The sequence below is a fragment of the Oncorhynchus nerka genome, linkage group LG9b (assembly GCF_034236695.1).
Source record: "Oncorhynchus nerka isolate Pitt River linkage group LG9b, Oner_Uvic_2.0, whole genome shotgun sequence".
Taxonomy (NCBI): Eukaryota; Metazoa; Chordata; class Actinopteri; order Salmoniformes; family Salmonidae; genus Oncorhynchus; species Oncorhynchus nerka.
Window position 1 is genome coordinate 9,916,961 of NC_088424.1, and position 22,327 is coordinate 9,939,287.

Sequence of the window (22,327 nt, forward strand, 5' to 3'; positions counted from 1 at the left end):
TGATCCCCCCTTTGCTGCCATAACAGCCTCCACTCTTCTGGGAAGGCTTTCTACTAGATGTTGGAACATTGCTGCAGGGAGTGGCTTCAATTCAGCCACAGGAGCATTAGTGAGATCGGGCACTTGGCATTCCAATTCATCCCAAAGGTGTTTGATGGGGTTGAGGTCAGGGCTCTGTGCAGGCCAGTCAAGTTCTTTCACACCCATCTCGACAAACCTTTTCTTTATGTTTCAGCACTCGGCGGTCCCGTTCTGTGAGCTTGTGTGGCCTACCGCTTCACAACTGAGCCACCGTTGCTCCCAGCGGTTTCCAAGGGACAGCTCTAGCAGGGCAGAAATTTGATGAACTGACTTGTTGGAAAGGTGGCATCCTTTGACGGTGCCACGTTGAAAGTGACTGAGCTCTTCAGTAAGGCCATTCTACTGCCAATGTTGTCTATGGAGATTGCATGGCAGTGTGCTCGATTTTATACACTGGTCAGCAACGGATGTGGTTAAAATATCAGAATCCACTCATTTGAAGGGGTGTCCACATTTTTGTATATATTGTGTTTCTGCTGCCTTGTTATACTTCAGAAAAATGTAATCATGTGTGAATAAAGGAAAACTAAATAGCGTTTTCAATAGGATTCTCCACTCTTGAATGACATCAACTGTTCCCAGGCATTCCCAAAGCTCCGTTCACACTACACAATTGTATAATTCCTATAATCGTATAACCTTTCACGCTACACTACACTTGATTTCTATGATCAAATTTGCTTTCATGTTTACTAACCATTTACTGGAACCAAGGATGTCAGACATTTCTAGAATGTGCATCGGAGATAATCAATATGAAGTTTGTTTTCATTTAGTTCCTCAAGCCTGTATGACCATCGAGAGCCTGTACAAACTTTCAGAGCATGATCATAACATTTGTGACGAATATCGTGTAGTGTGAAAGCAGTTTTAATTCACACAATCTGAAAATAGGGTTTGATAGGTTGCGCAAATGTATAATGTAGGCCTGTGTGCAAATACAAAATGTGCATGCTTTCATGACAGGAGAATAGAAATGATTGACAACTCGACATAATCTGAAATGGTTGACAACTCGACATAATCTGAAATGGTTGACAACTCGACATAATCTGAAATGGTTGACAACGACATAATCTGAAATGGTTGACAACTCGACATAATCTGAAATGGTTGACAACTCGACATAATCTGAAATGGTTGACAACTCGACATAATCTGAAATGATTGACTATTCAACATAATCTGAAATGATTGACTATTCAACATAATCTGAAATGATTGACAACTCAACATAATCTGAAATGATTGACGTGATTTGACAATCCGAACGGAGTTAAAGCGATATAGGCCTATGGACTATCTCCTTTGGCTATCTGCGATGGACTATTTATTTTCCACCTTTCTGCTAAACAAATTGCTCATTCTGTTTGTGCATATTCTGAATGAAATCGGACTGATGATTTATCATTTTTGTCAGGGTCATGGCCTAGGCCATTTGACCATCATTGATTTAATTAATCTGAAGGGAAGCATTCATTTTGAGAGAATATACCGTTATATTCTACATGTTGCAGTTGTTGTTTTGTTTCCCTATTGGATGGATATCACAGGTATTGTTCTGCTGAAATTGATTGTATATATTTAATGGTATATTTAATCTTAAGGGAAAACCATTTTAGAGGGGATACTTTTATAAGTCTTTTCTATCCTTTTCTATATTTATCATGCGTTATTCATAATTTGGGGTATTGTAGTTAATATTGGGATATTGATATTGATTGTCTCGAGTGAATTAATTAAGATGAAGGGAAGGAGTTCATCTGGAGAGGATACATGATATATTCCATCCTCGATATTGTCACGTTGGCATAAATGAGTCGGGACGAGACCAGTAATCATCTGAGGAAACGACACGAAAGCCTAAACACACAGCACAGGTACTCACACACACCAATAAAGGACACCCCAATGGAAACCAAAGGGCACACTGATACAAGTACTAATCAGTGGGAAGAGGGGACAGGTGTGCGTAATGAAAGTTCCGGAGGGATCCGTGACACTATATTATTTTTCCTCTTGCATTCTCAATTCTGGGTATTACTGTCAGCTAAAGGTTTGCTAATATTGATTGCATTTGTTGGCCTCTGTGTTTTTCATCCTTTTTCAAATGTATTTAGAACTGTTAATGCTGGTCTCTTTTCTAGACAGTTTATCATTTCTTGTTTAGTTATTTCTTGCTAGTTATTTGCCATCTCTATTGACCAAACCTATGAACTAAAATCAGCTATCTAGGTTATAATGACCATAGAGTAGACGCTCTTCCCACTTCCCACCTCAGGCCTCTTTAGGTTTTCGTCTGAGGGGCGTCGGGAGTGCGAACGTTGTATGTAAGTAATTCATTATGGTAAGTATACTTGAAACTTGTATCTCATTAGTAAGTGGTGACAGAAGTATTGATTGATGAAATTGTGTGGAAAATGACTGGGGTGGCGAAATGTACTTCTGTCATGGGCAAAGAAATAAAAAATAGCTGATGATGTTAATTAATAATAATTTCAATCCGAATGTGCAAACTGTCTGTCACGTCCGTTGTTGCAGCGTGGTAAGTGTACATCTTTCTTTATTTTGATGAACACCGAAAAAACAACCAAGGATAACACAGAGTGCCTGGAGTGCCTGGATACAGCCCTTAGCCGTGGTATATTGGCCATATACCACAAACCCGAAGTGCCTTATTGTGATTATAAACTGGTTATCAATGTAATTAGAGCAGTAAAAATAAATGTTTTGTCATACCTGTGGTATACGGTCTGATATACCACGGCTGTCAGCCAATCAGCATTCAGGGCTGATGAGAGGGACTATATGACACACTGAGGAGTCCACAACAGGGGGGTAGGGGAAACACGAATGGTAGGGAACGCCCTCCTGGGGAGTGACTGTCAGAGACAAACACCCTCCTCCTCTCCCCCGCCTCTCCCTGTGTATCATGTTCCCCTCTCCCAAACAACCAGGGAGATGACACAGATAGTCATGTCACATAAGCAGACACCACTGCTGTATTTGGTTACTGGCCCAATGGTCTTCACCTCTAGGCTACCTGCCATCCTGTAACAAGGTAGAGGAATACAGACTGCCAACCATACCGTACCAGTCAAAGGTTTGGACACACCTACTCATTCCAGGGTTTTTAATTTATTTGTATTGTTTTCTACATTGTAGAATAATAGTGAAGACATCAAAACTATGAATTAACATATGGAATTCTCTAGTAACCAAAAATAGTGTTAAATCAAAATATATTTTATATTTGAGATTCTTCAAAGTAGCCACCCTTTGCCTTGCACACTCTTGGCTTGGCATTCTCTCAACCAGCTTCATGAGCTGTCAAAGGCAAAGGGTGGCTACTTTGAGGAATCTCAAATATGAAATATATTTTGATTTGTTTAACACTTTTTTGGTTACTAGATGATTCCATATGTGTTATTTCATAGTGTTGATGTCTTCACTATTATTCTACAATCTAGAAAATAGTAAAAAATAAAGAAAAACCCTTGAATGAGTAGGTGTGTCTTAACTTTTGACTGGTACTGTAGTTCCTCTCTGCTGTATATGAGTCATACAGTTCGCTTTGTTCTTCTCTCTCTCATCCCCACTATTCCAGCAGTGCTTAATTGAGCCAGATCCTGCCGGAACAAGACTTCCCAGATTTGACTTTGTTTGTTCCGGCACCTATTTGCCGGTACCCCTCGTGGCATGATTTATTCATTATTTCACTGTTTACACTGTAGACATTCTAATGAAAGCAATCAGCATTAAATCAAGTTGCCTACTCATTATCCCCCCCCCCCCCCCAGAAAGACCATCATGTAAAAGCGTGGTGATCCTTCTGTGTCATCATCCTATCCTGCCACACTGGTTCCAGACCTGCTCTCTTATTTGCACATAGACGTTATGGGGAGGGCTGGTGGGGTAAGTAACTGATATTGACACAGGTCTTAGTAGTGGTGGTCAGCTAGTGAAGAGGTCCCTACATAAATCGGTCTCCCTACTTGAATTTGAATCGTGGGAAAGCCAAATAAAAAATGTATAAGAAAAGGCAATCGAGTTTGACATTTTTCAAGTCCAAAAATCCAGAGAAAGATGGTGAATCAAACCCAGGACGAGCTGTCCGTGGCGGAGGAGAGGAGTGAGGTGCAAACTGTTATTGATGGCAATGCTACTCCTGACAGTTCAGCAATCACCACCAGCACCTCCACTAGCTAGTAGGCTACTAGCAAGTCAGACTCAGAGGGAGACCGGGAGCAGTGCATCCACCAACTAAGTACTCGGAGGAGGTACAATTTGCAGTTCAAGAACAAGCAAACGTATAACCCCTGGCTTAACATGAAGAAGTTGGGCTGTACAACATGCCAAAAGGTAGTGAGCTTCAGTCTGGAAACAACTGGAGGGATTAAACTAGCAAAAGAGTGGGTGGAACGTACAATAAATTAACATCCTACGCATCAGAAGTAAAAAATACATTAAAATAACAACAACAAAAAGCCCTCAGAAAAGAGGTTTTTAAACATGCCTGAACCAAGGTGCATTTGGTGGCAGCAAACCTTGTAGACAAGGCTAAAGAGGACACCCAGGGTAACACTCAAGATTAACTAAAAACATAGACACTATGCCAGAGTCTTCAGAACAGCCTTAGAATGTTGACCATCACAGCCACATGCCCGCTCATGGCTTTCAGCAAGAAGTTGACTCTCAGGAGTTAAACGGACTTGACATGGGGAAGAGTCATTGTGGGAGGTTTCACAGCACAGAACAAGTTTGTAATCGGAATATGTGCTTCATATTATCACATGAAATACATTGATTTATTTTATTTGAAGTTATATTCCGATATTGCGATATTTGTTCTCCTGTACATTGATGTCTTGAAAAGTGTATGAAATTGGGGTCTCGTAAGCCCCACAGCTGAGTATGTATGCATATGGTGGGTGTTCTGCAGTGTCGTCTAAAAATGTTGCTGTACATTGATGTCTAGATAATAAGGCTATAAGAAATCCGGACTTGTGTCAGCCCGCAGCTATACTCAAGTACGTGGGCATACTGCATACTACATCTAAAATGCTTTGAACTTATTAGCACCTTGGAGAGTGCTGTCCGTTTCACCACCATAGATAGTCAGCTACTTGGAGAGTGCTGTCCGTTTCACCACCATAGATAGTCGGCTACTTGGAGAGTGCTGACCGTTTCACCACCATAGATAGTAGGCTACTTGGAGAGTGCTGTCCGTTTCACCACCATAGATAGTCGGCTACTTGGAGAGTGCTGACCGTTTCACCACCATAGATAGTCGGCTACTTGGAGAGTGCTGACCGTTTCACCACCATAGATAGTCGGCTACTTGGATAGTGCTGTCCGTTTCACCACCATAGATAGTAGGCTACTTGGATAGTGCTGTCCATTTCACCACCATAGATAGTAGGCTACTTGGATAGTGCTGTCCGTTTCACCACCATAGATAGTAGGCTACTTGGATAGTGCTGTCCATTTCACCACCATAGATAATCGGCTACTTGGCTGCTACGTTGTGTTTGACACTTTGTTTCTTCTGCGTCTCACACAGACACGGCGGTTGGAACCAAAAATCTCACATTTGGACCCATCAGACAAAAGGACAGATTTCCACCGGTCTAATGTCCATTGCTCGTGTTTCTCGGTCCAAGCAAGTCTCTTCTTCTTATTGGTGTCCTTTAGTAGTGGTTTATTTACAGCAATTCGAAGGCCTGATTCACGCAGTCTCCTCTGAACCGTTGATGTTGAGTTGTGTCCGTTACTTGAACTCTGTGAAGCATTTATTTGGGCTGCAATTTCTGAGGCTGGTAACTCTCATGAACTTATCCTCTGCAGCAGGTGGATCTTCCTTTCCTGTGGCAGTACTCATAAGAGCCCGTTTCAACATAGCGCTTGAGGGTTTTTGCAACTTTTTATATTTCACCTTTATTTAACCAGGTAGGCCAGTTGAGAGCAAGTTCTCATTTACATCTGCGACCTGGCCAAGATAAAGCAAACCAGTGCGACATAAACAACAACACATGGAATAAACAAACTTACAGTCAATAACACAATAGAAAAATCTATGTACAGTGTGTGCAAATGAGGTAAGATAAGAGAGGTAAGGCAACAAATAGGCCATAGTGGCGAAATAATTGCAATTCAGCAATTAAACACGGGAGTGATAGATGTGCAGAAGATGAATGTGCAAGTAGAGATACTGGGGTGCAAAGGAGCACAAAAAATAGCAATATGGGGATGAGGTAGTTGGGTGGGCTGTTTACAGATGGGCTTTGAGCAGGTGCAATGATCTGTGAGCTGCTCTGACAGCTGATGCTTAAAGTTTGTGAGGGAGATATGGGTCTCCAGCTTCAGTGACTTTTGCAGTTCGTTCCAGTCATTGGCAGCAGAGAACTGGAAGGAAAGACAACCAAAAGGGGGAATTGGCTTTGGGGGTGACCAGTGAAATATACCAGCTGGAGCGCGTGCTACGGGTGGGTGCTGCTATGGTGACCAGTGAGCTGAGTTATGGCGAGGCTTTACCTAACAAAGACTTCTAGATGACTTGGAGCCAGTGGGTTTTGGCAACGAATATGAAGCGAGGCCCAGCGAACGAGAGCATACAGGTCGCAGTGGAGGGTAGTATATGTGGCTTTGGTGACAAAATAGATGGCACTGTGATATTGGTATTTTACCAAATAAGGCTATCTTCTGTACACCACCCTTACCCTATCACAACACAACCGATTGACTCAAACCTAGGATGGTAAGAAATAGATTATATGGACCTTAGCGTCCTTTAGGTATTGTCTAACCAGGTTTTTACAAATATTGCACCCTTTCTCCCCCTGTTACTGTGTATAAAGCACTCAGTAGTCAGTACTGCTTACTTGACAAGCATGTAATATACCATATGTCTGTCTATTGTTGGGGCTGTAACCCTGTCCAACAATAATCAAATCGAATCATAAGCAACATTCCACATAGGACCCTCATATAGGAACACATAGCCAAGATGCTCCATCTCAAAAGGTTATAGATAAAAATATAGAATGTGACTCTAGTTAAATCATCCTTGGTTTTTAACTGCGAGGGTTCTTTGTTGGTTCATTAAGCAAATGCTAATATGAATGATGCGTCAGACAGACATCCCTTAGCTCGTCAGCTGTTTCACGGGTCAGTCACTCCACTGAAACACTCTACTGCACCAATAGAATCACATTCTCAACAATAGAACATGCAAATAATGGAGAAAATAACCAAGTAACGCATCTACATCCTGTGGACATATTCGACTACGGTCCTGGAGTGCAGAAACACATCCGGTTTCATTCTTTGCTTCTAAACATGGACACTTGGGCTGTGTTAAGATACGGCGTAGTAGATAAACGTTTTGCAACGGTACCTCCTTTTTTCACTTCACCTCAAAAAGCTTTCTGCCAATGACAATTGGTCAATTAACTAGGTAGGAAAGACAACCAGCTGTACCTAAGCCCTGGAATAGTTGAATTACCCTCGCATACAGATGTCTATTGAATTTGGGTGGGGAATCTATTAACAGAGGGTTGCCAGAGTCGGGTTCTTCTACTTCTTCTGTAATGTTGTTCTCTGATCCTTCCAAATGTGACAAACATCACAACCTCCTGTCCCCGGTTTAGGCTAATGCTCTGTGTCACTGCCTTTACTCTATAGTCATGACCTGTTCTGTGATAACTCTTTATGACTTCTCCCTTGGCTGTCAAATCTGAAATATGTACACTAGTTCAGAGTTGTTCGCTCGAGTCACATGACTTGGACTCGACTTAGAAAATAACTTGACTTGGAGCCTCAAGACTCTGGACTCAACTTTGACTTGAGAGTGATGACTTGACAGGTTTTAGAATGTCGAAATGATATGGCTCGATTTTGTCATGTTTTGTCACTCATTTTCTGGCACAGAGTCTACATGGATTACTTTTCACGCAGGAAGAGACAGTAGCTGCAGCATAGCCCTTGCAAAAAAAAAAACCTGCAACAGATTGGCTAGTGAAACTCAGTCTGCCCTCTGATTGGACCAGCAAACTATCAATCAACACAGGTCGGGTGAGCTAGCGAACAGATTGCTGATTGGCAGTAGAGCTATAGGATCGGGTGCAGCACAAAATGTCCAATTGTAGGGAGAGAGGATTGCCATAATGGATATATATGTAACTCCAAAAATAGTTCAGTGATCAAGAATACTAACTGTTTACTTTGCTAGCTCACCAGCAATGGGGCATCAATTACTAGCATAGGCCTACTGGTCTTTTGGTATTTATAATAGCTTGAAATTGATAATTTACTTATGAAGCTTGCATTTTGAATTTGTTGTTAAAATTCATTATTACTGTGGTAATTGTATGGTCCTGGGGGCCAAGTGCTTATTTTATGTACCTATTGGAGCTCCTGTTAGACAGATTCGATTTGGTTTCTCAAGGGGAGGTTGTGCAGTCTTTCACTCTACCTGTGTCCATTCAAATAGGACAGGTGAAGCCTGATTCAGAGGCTAGTTCTTTTGGGCTATTGCCTGTGTATATTTGGTAAATCTACTTGTATATTTTGTATTATATGGTGCTTTCACCATTGGATCACCAAGATCTGTAAATAAATGTACACTCTGAGCATGTCAACCTGCCTTGCCTTCTGCTGATTTCCTGCCCTTACAGACTGCTACAAGGTCCCTATTTTAAAATTAGCCTACATAGGCTAATCAAAATGTGTTGTAGACTAAACAAGAATTATTATTTTTTTGACTTGAAGAAAAAAAAAACTTGGCTTTCTTTTAGACAACTTGTGACTTAAAACATGCTTGTGACTTGGTCCCACCTCTGCTGTCCTTGCTCAATAAAATCACAAAAACAAAGTAAGGGTCAATTCCAACGAAGATCTTCAGGAAAGAATCAAACAGAAAAGCTGATGAGCATTCTTTTAAAGGTTATAATCATTGAATATGCCACCACTATATGGTCAGGATAGGTAGTTGCATTCATTATCTAGTCAATTTTACCAACAGGCCTACATTGCAGATTAACTAGCAATTGGTGATTAATTGGTGATTATTTCAAGCAAGCCTTGACAATGCTCATTTCAATTGACCAACGGAGGCTGGTGATTATTTTAACACCCCAGGCTATTTCATCCAGCTAAGGTGTCAGTCAGTCGGCAACACGAGCACCCAAACCCCATTACTATGTGGTCTACCTGTATTAGTCCCTGAGCTCTGTTTACACCCTGGGCACAAAACCTAGAGGGGAAACGCAATCCAGCAGAGACAGCTAGCCTATCAAATATTAACCTCTCGGCTAAGCCAGGAGTCTCAGTCTCACAGCACAGCAAAGTCACCAAAAGCCAGACATTACAAGAATGCTATTCGCAGCAATGCTAGCTAAATGGAATGCTATCCTCAACACACACTAGCCATGCTAGCCATTAGCGACCTGCTCTGCTAGCTAGATCATAAACTCAGCAAAAACAAAAAAGAAACGTCCCTTTTTCAGGTCCCTGTCTTTCAAAGATAATTCGTAAAAATCAAAATACCTTCACAGATCTTCATTGTAAATGGTTTAAACACTGATTCCCATGCTTGTTCAATGAACCATAAACAATTAATGAACATGTACCTGTGGAACAGCTTACAGATGGCAATTAAGGTCACAGTTATGAAAACTTAGGACACTAAAAAGGCCTTTCTACTGACTCTGAAAAACACCAAACGAAAGATGCCCAGGGTCCCTGTTCATCTGAGTGAACGTGCCTTAAATCATGCTGCAAGGAGGCATGAGGACTGCAGATGTGGCCAGGGCAATAAATTGCAATGTCCGTACCGTGAGACGCCTAAGACAGAGCAACAGGGAGACAGGACGGACAGCTGATCATCCTCGCTGTGGCAGACCATGTGTAACAACACCTGCACAGGATCGGTACATCCGAACATCACACATGCAGGACAGGTACAGGATGGCAACAGCAACTGTCTGAGAATCTCTCCATCAGTGCTCAGACTGTCCGCAATAGGCTGAGAGACGCTGGACTGAGGGCTTGTAGGCATGTTGTAAGGCCGGTCCTCACCAGACATCACCGGCAACAACGTCGCCTATGGGCACAAACCCACCGTCGCTGGACCAGACAGGACTGACAAAAAGTGCTCTTCACTGACGAGTCGTGGTTGTCTCACCAGGGGTGATGGTCGGATTCACATTTATTGTCAAAGGAATGAGCGTTACGCCGAGGCCTGTACTCTGGAGCGAGATCGATTTGGAAGTGGAGGGTCCGTCATGGTCTGGGGCGGTGAGTCACAGCATCATCAGACTGAGCTTGTTGTCATTGCAGGCAATCAACGCTGTGTGTGACAGGGAAGACATCCTCCTCCCTCATGTGGTGCCCTTCCTGCAGGCTCATCCTGACATGACCCTCCAGCATGACAATGCCACCAGCCATACTGCTCATTCTGTGCGTGATTTCCTGGAAGACAGGAATGTCAGTGTTCTGCCATGGTCAGCGAAGAGCCCAGATCTCAATCCCATTGAGCACATCTGGGACCTGTTGGATCGGAGCGTGAGGGCTAGGACCATTCCCCCCCAGCAATGTCTGGGAACTTGCAGGTGCCTTGGTAGAAGAGTGGGGTAACATCTCACAGCAAGAACTGGCAAATCTGGTGCAGTCCATAAGGAGATGCACTACAGTACTTAATGCAGCTGGTGGCCACACCAGATACTGATTGTTACTTTTGATTTTGACCCCCCCCCCTTTGTTCAGGGACACATTATTCCATTTATGTTAGTCACATGTCTGTGGAACTATTTCAGTTTATGTCTCAGTTGTTGAATCTTATGTTCATACAAATATTTACACATGTTAAGTTTGCTGAAAATAAAATAAAATAAATGCAGTTGACGTTTCTTTTTTTGCTGAGTTTACATGTTAAACTTTTGGGTTAATAGTTTTGACAATGGATACCCCATTATTGTTATTGTTATTATTATTGTGAAAGAGACAAAAAGAGACAAAAAGTGGAGTACGTTTCTTAGCCAAGATACCGGAGCATATCCCTTTGCTAAAACATTACTATGGATGGAGCTCTAGTGCAGGATTTCAACACTCCGACTAGTACACCTCATCAGCATAGTGGTCTTAACAGGTCAGCCACTGCCAAAATGTTTATGGCTCTTCACGGCAAATCACTGTTGAAGTGGGCGGAGATGAGGTGGCGATATACACTTACTGTTGTGTATTTTATCTGCAAGGTTATATTGTTACCAGTCACACATGAATCACAATCAAACCTGACCAACCCAACTGTTCCACAGGAAAGATTAGATAATAAAGAAAAACACTGAATACAGGACCAGCACAACACTAACAGAATTGATTGTGTCAACAGGAGGAACAGTGAATACACTGACAATACACAGGAGTCCTTCTAAAATATTTTTTTTGTTGCCAGATTGGAAACCAAGCAGAGACTTTAATATTGTAAACTTAGATTCATGCTTTTGACAAGGTTTTAATGTCTCATAAACCCTTGTAGCAGTTGAAAATCCATTATAGGTGTATATAATTGGGACATGATGCGTCTTGTCACTTGGGACCGGCATTGGTTGTTTCTTTTACCCTACTTCTTCCTCATGTGATCCATCCTGCCCTAGGATCTCATATCAGGGCCAGGCTACATCCAATACCTTCCCCCTAAAAACAAAGGACTCCTTGTCCTTTCTCTTATTCCTGCAGGCCTTCTCCAGGTTGAAGTTTCCCCTAGATGAAGATCTAGGATCAGCTTCTCCTACCCAATCCTAACCTTAAAATGAACCCCTTACACTCATGGGAATTAACCTATAGGGCAAAATTGAAATGTTTCTTACAGAAGAGGTAGCATTTAAAAGGGAACAGTTTGTAAGTTAAGGGAAGTTATGGGGAAATTATTACACTAAAAGGACTCAACACTTAACTGACACAAGACTGAATCCAAACATGAACACTGTTGATTTTATGTTCATTTTACTGCACTTTTCTCTGCATTTGTTGATAATAAAATCGGAGATACTCTGGATTACATTCAGTAACATGATAAGATTATTCTTGGAAAATTGGGAGTCGGTGCAGCATGAGACCAAAAAATGACACGGGTTTGAGTGAGAGGTCTAACTGGTGTTTCAAAGTGGCCATACACCTTTCCAAAGTGTGCACAGTTCCCAAATCATTTAAATGCACTTTTATGACTCAAAAGAAGAGACCTGAACTTTAAAGGTGCTTTTTTGAACAACACAACAAACAGGCTCATTCTGTTCAGGACAACCAACGGTAAAACACCATGTCATCTTGTAACTGTACATCAAAAACAGTGATCATAAACATTAAACTCATGTCATACACAGTGTCAATGATATGGAAATGTGAAGTGCACATTTGGACTCGCGGGTGTTTAACATCGAAGTGGCATTAAAAAAAAAAAACTCAAAATAATTAAGTCCTCATAATTTAAAGCATTTTCCTTACTCAGACAACAAAACATTAGCAGAGTGATGGGGCAACTTCTTGTTGCTCCGTGCTGAAGTTCAGAACGGCTAAACCTATACAGAGCTGTTAAGCGGAGACCCTGAGCTCTGACGGCACGTTACTGTAAAACCACTGCGTTACAATTTAAGAGCTTATCAGTGTCCAAATCTGCCATTTTCAACCCATACGCTGCATTTGGAAAGTATTCAGACCCCTTGACTTTTTCCACATTTTGTTATGTTACAGCCTGATTCTAAAATGGATTAAATAAAACATTCCTCAGCAATCTACACTACATCTACACCCCATAATGCCAAAGCGAAAACAGGTTTTAGGAAATTCATACTTTTATTTACATACGTATTCAGACCCTTTGCAATGAGACTCAAAATTGAGCTCAGGTGCATCCTGAGAAAATAATAGAATTGCATATTTTGACTATGTTACTTTTTATTTGCAGCCAAGGCTACATGGCTGCGCCACGCAAATGAAACCGTTCGAACGCTACAGACATTTTTGCGAGAAGACCGACTTTTGAGATGTCTCATGGTCTGACAAACAGTTCTGTCATCTTTCACCACAGGAAGTGCGACATAGGTGGATGCGGTGGATTGAGATGCAGCAAATAAAAAAAAGCTCTAGTTTAAACGGACCGATTTTTAAGGGGATTTTTGTATTATGCTATTTCATTAGACATCAACCTTGGGGGGTTAAATGGTAAGCCCAGATAATAAAGTCTGATTTAATTAACAGATAGGAACACTAGGAACAACTGGATAAGAAAAATGTAATTACATTTTTCCTGACCTGTATCGAAACCCCATCTCAAACCACAACACAATCAACAAATAAAAGACAAACAAATCTGACTGTACTAGCCTGTTGCATTACCACTATAATGAATGCAATACTACAGTTAACTGTTTAACACAGTACAGGCAATAATCAAATAGTTGATTTATAGGGTAAAAACATCTTGGTACAAAACATCTCCCATTTTTTAAATCAGGTTTTCCTTTCGTTCTTGGTCCTCCATTTTTTCACTATCATCAACAATGATAACTTTGAAACAAACTACAATTTAAACTAGAATTGTACTTCCATGTAAATTCAGCTTGGTTTTATACAATGCGTTGTGGAGAGAAACAAACCTTTAGTCCTTCTACCAATCAGTCAGTCAGTATCCGAGCACTTTATTCCACGTTTCTTCATTTTGATCGTAAAAAATACAAAAGTAGAAAGTCATCCTAATTAATTAATAGCTTTTGTCGGTGAATAAAAATTAGAGAAAAACAACTGTCCACTCCTGTGCGTTAGCTTACGGACTGGACCAGTAGAGATGGGTTGAAGAAGTCAGTCAGTCTCTCTCTCCGGCTTGTCGGCGCCCTCGTTTTCTCCCTCCCTTATTGTCCTTCCTTACAAAAATATGAAACAACTAAATAAAAACGTAGTCTTTAACATTATAATAAACATGATCGCTCAACAGCCAATAATGAGACTCAGCACTATTGAGTGGAGTCGACAGCTCTTGAATGAGGACAAAGCATTTGCCATAACATTGAATCAAATCTTATACAATAAAGTGATAGTAATATTAAAGTATTATTTTTAGGCCTACCTATGCCTATAGCCAAAACAGAGTCACAAAAGCACCACAGTGTGCAAATAACAAGCGAACCTTAAACAGGACCATGGACAGCACCACTCTGCACATTGCAGACAGGAAAAACATCAAAACAATCTACTCACACTCTCTGTCTCTCCTTGTTGGGTCTAATAAATCTGGAGATGGCATTTCTCTGCGGAATGGAATCTCCTCGGCACATATTCCTTCCACTCATTCCTGCATTTCCTTGTGAGGTCATTCTCGACGGAAAGTTGTATAAGGTGGGCTCTGCGAGGGTGAAGCATGCTCCTTCGGGGATCACTGAAAATATTTTTCAACGTAGAAAAAGAGTTCTCACACACGGCAGTGGAGGTTCCAAACTTTCAAGCAGACTTCATCGCTACCATGACACTTAGAAACGCCTCCATGGTCTTGTGGAAGGTGGTCAGAAGAGTTTTGTGTCCATTTCCAATCCTCTGCAGGCGTGGACCCATTCACTTGTGTGTGGAGGAACTGTTGGGCAACAGCATACTCCAAGAGGGACTTGACTTTGGCTGTATCCAGAAACATGTGCCCTGCTGGATCAAGTGAAGACAGCAAGTCCATAAGTATGCTGTTGAACGGGCGCTTTGGGGAGTGCATCTCTCCACGTAGTGCATCTACGCCACTCCCGTTGCTCGCCTCTTCATCATGGTTGTGTCCCACTCCCGTTGCTCGCCTCCTCTTCATCATGGTTGTGTCCCACTCCCGTTGCTCGCCTCCTCTTCATCATGGTTGTGTCCCACTCCCGTTGATTCTTCAACCACATTTTTGTTGGTTGTGTGTCTCCTCTTGTTTGGCCCTTGGCCTGTTGCGTCAACGCACTGATTCCATAGCTCCAAAAACTTGGAGACCATCGACACACCGATGCACTGTTCACCAGTGACTGGAGCACATTGTTTGGTGGGTCAAAAAGTAACAGGATCTTTTTTTACCATGAGAGCGATCAACCTGAAGCTGGGCTTTGATATGGCAACCTCACTGCCTCGACTTCCACATCTGCGGGAAAAGCTTGTGTGTTTTCAATCTGTGCCAGCAACTTGGATATATCCTTGGAGGACTTGAAGATGACTTGTACAGTGGTCAGGTGACCGGTCTAGCAGTGGTCGAGCAGGCGTTTCAGTGTCTCCCCCTTGTAATGAACTCTAATGGTGGGCTTTCTTACAAATTTGTAAAAAAGATTACAAATGTTGAAAGAAATCTCAAATGGCATCCCCGGAGGAAATGGCATGGCCCACCACCAGATGAAGCTGGTGGTAGAAGTCTCTGCACTCACCCATGCTTCCCCGACATCACAGAGGCTCCGTTGTAGACTTTACTCAGGATTTTGCCCGTTCTCAGTCCAGCCTTGGTCTGTTCTGTGATAACAGTTTCTGTGGGAGTTTTGGCATCACCTGCATCTGCAGTGGCTATGGTCAGAATGCACTCTTTTATTTCATAGTTTCCATCAACAAACAGAAGTACGATTGAAATGTTTTCGCAGCCGTGGAGTCGCTTGTTCGGTCCACTTTATAGAAGAAAACGAGTCCCCTATTACTTCCCCGACAATATGCTCGGTCACTAAGTTGCTCATTTGTTTTATTCAGTCGTTCTGGACGTCGTGGCTCGTGTAGGTTGCGTTGTGCGGAATGGTTGGTGCTATCTTGGCCACTTCTGGGTCATTTTGGTGGGTATACTCAAACAATGACAACACCCCACTGCCTTTCTCTGTCATGCGTCATGATCTCTTCTTAGAGGGAGTTTATTAACCTGTTGCTTCTACCCTCTACTTTTTTGAACATTCTGTTAAAAATCACGCAACATTTCAGCGCCCTGCTACTCATGCCAGGAATATAGTATATGCATTTGCTTAGTCTGTGTGGATAGAAAACACTCAGACGTTTATAAAACTGGTTAAATCACTGCCGTGGCTTTACCAGAACGGCATTTACATCGAAAAGCACAGGAAAAACTGATCACTGAAAATGGGAAAATATATCCATGCGCTACTTGAACCCATTGATAAAGGTGAACCACAATTAATTGACTGAGGTTGCAGTACCTACAGCTTCCACACGGTGTCTAGAGTCTTGTCATTTCCCTTCGAGTTTTTTCTTGGTCAAACACATGCAGGACACCGTATCTCTTCCGGTCTAGGACCGGATATTTTCGTTGAGTTTCTAGCCGGACATTTTTCCAGACGGACAGCTAATGATCTTTACATCGCCTCCTGATGAATTTTATCGCTTATTAACGTTTACTAATACCTAAAGTTGCATTACAAACGTATTTCGAAGTGTTTTGTGAAAGTTTATCGTCGACTTTTTGAATTTTAAAAAATGACGTTACGTTTTGAAACTGTTTTTTTCGTTTATCACACAGTCTACATATAACGATATCTAGGCTTTATATGGACCGATTTAATCGAAATAAAGACCCAAATAGTGTTTATGGGACATCTAGGAGTGCCAACAAAGAAGATGGAGAAAGGTAATGAATGTTTTCTATTTTATTGTGCGGTTTGTGTAACGCCGAAATGCTAATTATTTTGTTTACGTCCCCTGTGGGTCTTTTGGGGTGTTACATGCTATCAGATAATAGCTTCTCATGCTTTCGCCGAAAAGCATTTTAAAAATCTGACTTGTTGCCTGGATTCACAACGAGTGTAGCTTTAATTCGATACCCTGCATGTGTATTTTAATGAACGTTTGAGTTTTAACTAATACTATTAGCATTTAGCGTAGCACATTTGCATTTCCAGAGCTCTAGTTGGGACGCAAGCGTCCCGAGTAGAGGGAAGAGGTTAACGGATAAAAATAGAGCCAAGGTAATATCTACGAAGATCAAGCTGATCCATGTTAGCGCAGGAAGTATCCACACTGGTTGTCTCTTGGTGCATTTCTCTCTCCCTCTACATAGCCCTTACATGTTAAGTGTTCTTTCGAGGTGGCAGGTTGGTTCTTTTTCTGTCTCTAATGCTTCCAATAACAGAACCCTTTAATGGTAAAGTTGGAGTCTGTTGACACAGACGTGCTGGACTGAAATTTGAGGCGGGGGAAACAAAAGACTAAGTCAGTGTAACACTCGTCTTCCTCCTCTTCTGAGGAGGAGTAGCAAGGATGGGAGGACCAATGCGCAGCGTGGTACGTGTTCATGATGAATTTATTAAACACAGAACTCTAAAACAAAAATAACAAAGAGGACTGTTTCGTTTCGTGTCATTCGGTCTGGTGACATACACAAAGACAGAAAACAATCACCCACGAAACACAGGTGGGAAAAGACTACCTAAGTATGATTCTCAATCAGAGACAACTAACGACACCGGCCTCTGATTGAGAACCATACCAGGCCAAACGCAAAACACAACATAGAAAAACGAACATAGACAACCCACCCAAATCACACCCTGACCATACTAAAACAAAGACATAACAAAAGAACTAAGGTCAGAACGTGACAGTCAGCTTGTACTGAATATTCTAGCCAATCTCGATTATGGTACCATGTATTAGCAAAAGACTGCTTCTTCCCTGAATACAACTTACTGGAAACACATCTAATATCACCCGATTGGGCTTCTCAACCCCAAGGTCATTTGGGGCTGCTTCTCTGGATGTGGGTGGCTCTGGCTTGTGTGCTTTAGCATGGCTATCAGCTGCTGCTGAGCTGGGTGGGGGCAAGGAGGCAGGTGGCGGGACTGGGAGGGGGGCTCCGCTAGCTTCACCATTGACAGAGACTACGCTAGCCCAACTCTGTGGGCTGGCCACATTGCCATGATCGCCATCAATTGTAGCAGTGATTTCAACGAGTGGAGTTTCAGCACCACTTGTTGCGGCAGATGATGCATTATTTTTAAACCAATTTCTAGTATCCATTTTGAAGGTAGCCAGACCTACTGATCACTGAGGCACACTGTTGTGTTTAACTAACGCTCCACCCACTACTAACTCGAAATGTAAAACAATAATACGCTCATCGAAGTGGGCCAACACCTATTGATGTACCGCCATCTTATTCAATTGAGTGTTGAAATCAAAATGACTACCTACGCTGATTAAGTGTTGAAATCAAAATGACTACCTACGCTGATTAAGTGTTGAAATCAAAATGACTACCTACGCTGATTAAGTGTTGAAATCAAAATGACTACCTACGCTGATTAAGGGACGATGAATAACCTGGATACTGTACATACATATTACTAGGAAATCCACTAAAATGTATTTTGTCTAACTTAAGGGTTGAATATACAGAAGATTAAAAGTATCAATTAAAATGGGGAACATTTACCCAAAGAGAAAACATAGGCATCATCCTTCAGGATTAAAATAAATCGTTATCATCCACAGAGGCCTTTCCAGTAAGGAAGGCAGTGTATTGGAAATGTGTTGAAAGTCTAGGGCTGTGTCTCAAATTGCACCCTATTCCCTACATAGGGCTCTTATCAAAAATAGTGCACTTTGGGCCCTGCTCTACAAAGGTAGTGCACTATATAGGGAATAGGGTGCCATTTGGGACCAAGACTAGATGGATGTCAGTATAAACAAGACCTGGGTATACTCCATTTGGATGGCGGCTAAAATTAGCACTGTAATTGGTCCATTTCAGAGAAAATTGTGCTCTGATTCATGGTGTCCATTGATACGTGTCTGTGTGTGTGTGTGTGTTCTTCTTCAAACCCCTCTGCCTTCGCCTGACCATTGCAGCTAATGCACAGTTAGAATTTATGGTTTCATGACTATACTAAAATTGCACACAAAAAATAACCAGTGCATTCACTTTTAAGGGCAAACTGTTGTAAATGACAATCAAATGTGGTATTTTATTAGGATCCCCATTAGCTGTTGCAAAAGCAGCAGCTACTCTTCCTGGGGTCAACACAAAACATGAAACATAATACAGAATGACATAATACAGAACATCAATAGACATGAACAGCTCAAGGTCAGAACTACATACATATCAATGCATACACACAAACTATCTAGGTCCAATAGGAGAGAGGCGTTGTGCCACGAGGTGTTGCTTTATCTCTTTTTTGAATCCAGGTTTGCTGTTTATTTGATCAATATGAGATGGAAGGAAGTTCCATGCAATAAGGGCCCTATTTAATACTGTACAATAATCAAGATTAGACTAAACTAGAGCTTGCAGAACTTGCTTTTTGGAGTGCAGTGTCAAAAAAGCAGAGCATCTCTTTATTACGGACAGACCTCTCCGCATCTTTACAACCATTGAATCTATATGTTTTGACCATGGCAGTTTACAATCGAAGGTAACACCAAGTAATTTAGTCTCCTCAACTTGTTCAACAGCCACACCATTCATTACCAGATTTAGCTGAGGTCTAGCACCAACCTCTTGAAGCTAGGGGGCACTATTTTTATTTTTGGAAAAATAACGTTCCCAAAGTAAACGGCCTATTTCTCAGGACCAGATGCTAGAATATGCATATAATTGACAGCTTAGGATAGAAAACACTAAAGTTTCCAAAACTGTAAAAATATTGTCCGTGAGTATAACAGAACTGATATTGCAGGCGAAACCATGAGGAAAATCCAATCAGGAAGTGCCCTTCTGCTCCTTTGCATGCCTATCCTCCATTTAAAGGGATATCAACCAGATTCCTTTTTCTACGTCTTCCCTAAGATGTCTACAGCCTTTAGACGTAGTTTCACACCTTTGTTGAAGAATGAGCGTAAACGAGCACATTGCGTAAGTGGCCAGCTGATGGCTCTCAGAGTGATTCTTGCGTAAAATAGAGAGGTAGCCAATTTTCCTCCCGGTCCTACTGAAAAGCCAACTGTCCCGGTTGATATATTATCGAATATATATTTGAAAAACACCTTGAGGATTGATTATAAAAAACGTTTGCCATGTTTCTGTCGATATTATGGATATCATTGAGAATTTTTTCCGGCGTTGTCGTGACTGCTATTTCCGGTGGATTTCTGAAAATAACTTGACAAACGGAGGTATTTTGGGTATAAAAATAATCTTTATGGAACAAAAGGAACCTTTGCTGTCTAACTGGGAGTCTCGTCAGTGAAAACATCCGAAGATCAAAGGTAAACAGTTAATTTGATTGCTTTTTTGATTTTCGTGACCAAGCTTCCTGCTGCTAGCTGGACATAATGCTATGCTAGGCTATCGATAAACTTACAAACGCTTGTCTTGATATCGCTGTAAAGCATAATTTCTAAATCTGAGATGACAGGGTGATTAAAAAAAGGCTAAGCTGTGTTTCGCTATATTTCACTTGTGATTTCATGAATATGAATATTTTCTAGTAAGATTATTTGACCCTGGGTCTCGACCCCGTCCTGTGCAACTGGGTGCTGGACTTCCTGACGGGCCGCACCCAACTGGGGCCCCACAAGGGTGCGTTCTCAGCCCTCTCCTGTACTCCCTGTTCACCCATGACTGAGTGGCCATGCACGCCTCCAACTCAATCATCAAGTTTGCATTACCAACAACGACGAGACGGCCTACAGGGAGGAGGTGAGGGCCCTCGGAGTGGGGTGTCAGGAAAATAACCTCACACTCAACATCTACAAAACAAAGGAGATGATCGTGGACTTCAGGAAACAGCAGAGGGAGCACCCACTATCCACATCGACGGGACAGCAGTGGAGAGGGTAGTAAGTTAAGTTAAGGTGGAAAGTTTTAAGTTCCGCACGGACAAACTGAAATGGTCCACCCACACAGACAGCATCGTGAAGAAGGCACAACAGCGCCTCTTTAACCTCAGGAGGCTGAAGAAATTCGGCTTGTCACCAAAAATACTCCAATTTTTACAGATGCACAATCGAGAGCATCCTGCCGGGCTGTATTGCCGCCTGGTCCGGCAACTGCTCCGCCCACAACCATAAGGCTCTCCAGAGGGTAGTGAGGTCTGCATAATGCATCACCGGGGGCAAACTACCTGCACTCCAGGACACCTACACCACCCGTTGTCACAGGAAGGCCAAAAAGGTAATCAAGGACAACAACCACCCGAGCCACTGCCTGTTCACCCCGCTATCATCCAGAAGGCGAGGCCAGTACAGGTGCTTCAAAGCTCGGACAGCGAGACTGAAAAACAGCTTCTATCTCAAGGCCATCAGACTGTTAAACAGCCATCACTAACATTGAGTGGCTGCTGCCAACACACTGACTCAATCTCTAGCCACTTTTATAATAAAAAATTAGATGTAATAAATGTATCAATAGTTACTTTAAACTATGCCACTTTATATGATGTTTACATACCCTACATTACTCATGTATATACTGTACTCTATACCATCTACTGCATCTAGCCTATGCCGTTCGGCCATCGCTCATCCATATATATATATCCATATATGATTCTTCACAAAAAAATACAGTTTTATATCTTTATGTTTGAAGCCTGAAATGTGGCAAAAGGTTGCAAAGTTCAAGGGGGCCGAATACTTTCGCAAGGCACTGTATTAGTATTCTTATTCATTCCTTTACACTTGTGTGTATAAGGTGGTTGTTGTGAAATTGTTAAATTACTTGTTAGATATTACTACATGGTCAGAACTAGAAGCACAAGCATTTCGCTGCATGTGACAAATCAAATTTGATTTACATTTACATTTAAGTCATTTAGCAGACGCTCTTATCCAGAGCGACTTACAAATTGGTGTGTTCACCTTAAGACATCCAGTGGAACAGCCACTTTACAATAGTGCATCTAAATCTTTTAAGGGGGGGTGAGAAGGATTACTTTATCCTATCCTAGGTATTCCTGAAAGAGGTGGGGTTTCAGGTGTCTCCGGAAGGTGGTGATTGACTCCGCTGTCCTGGCGTCGTGAGGGAGTTTGTTCCACCATTGGGGGGCCAGAGCAGCGAACAGTTTTGACTGGGCTGCGCGGGAACTGTACTTCCTCAGTGGTAGGGAGGCGAGCAGGCCAGAGGTGGATGAACGCAGTGCCCTTGTTTGGGTGTAGGGCCTGATCAGAGCCTGGAGGTACTGAGGTGCCGTTCCCCTCACAGCTCCGTAGGCAAGCACCATGGTCTTGTAGCGGATGCGAGCTTCAACTGGAAGCCAGTGGAGAGAGCGGAGGAGCGGGGTGACGTGAGAGAACTTGGGAAGGTTGAACACCAGAC

General features: G+C 42.1%; 1 protein-coding gene across 14 annotated transcripts in view; it reads right to left on the reverse strand.

Moving 5' to 3' along the window:
- The window catches only part of amph (amphiphysin), a 139,090-nt gene that overhangs the window by 105,344 nt on the left and 11,419 nt on the right, over window positions 1–22,327 (reverse strand). The gene's annotated exons all lie outside the window — the stretch shown is intronic.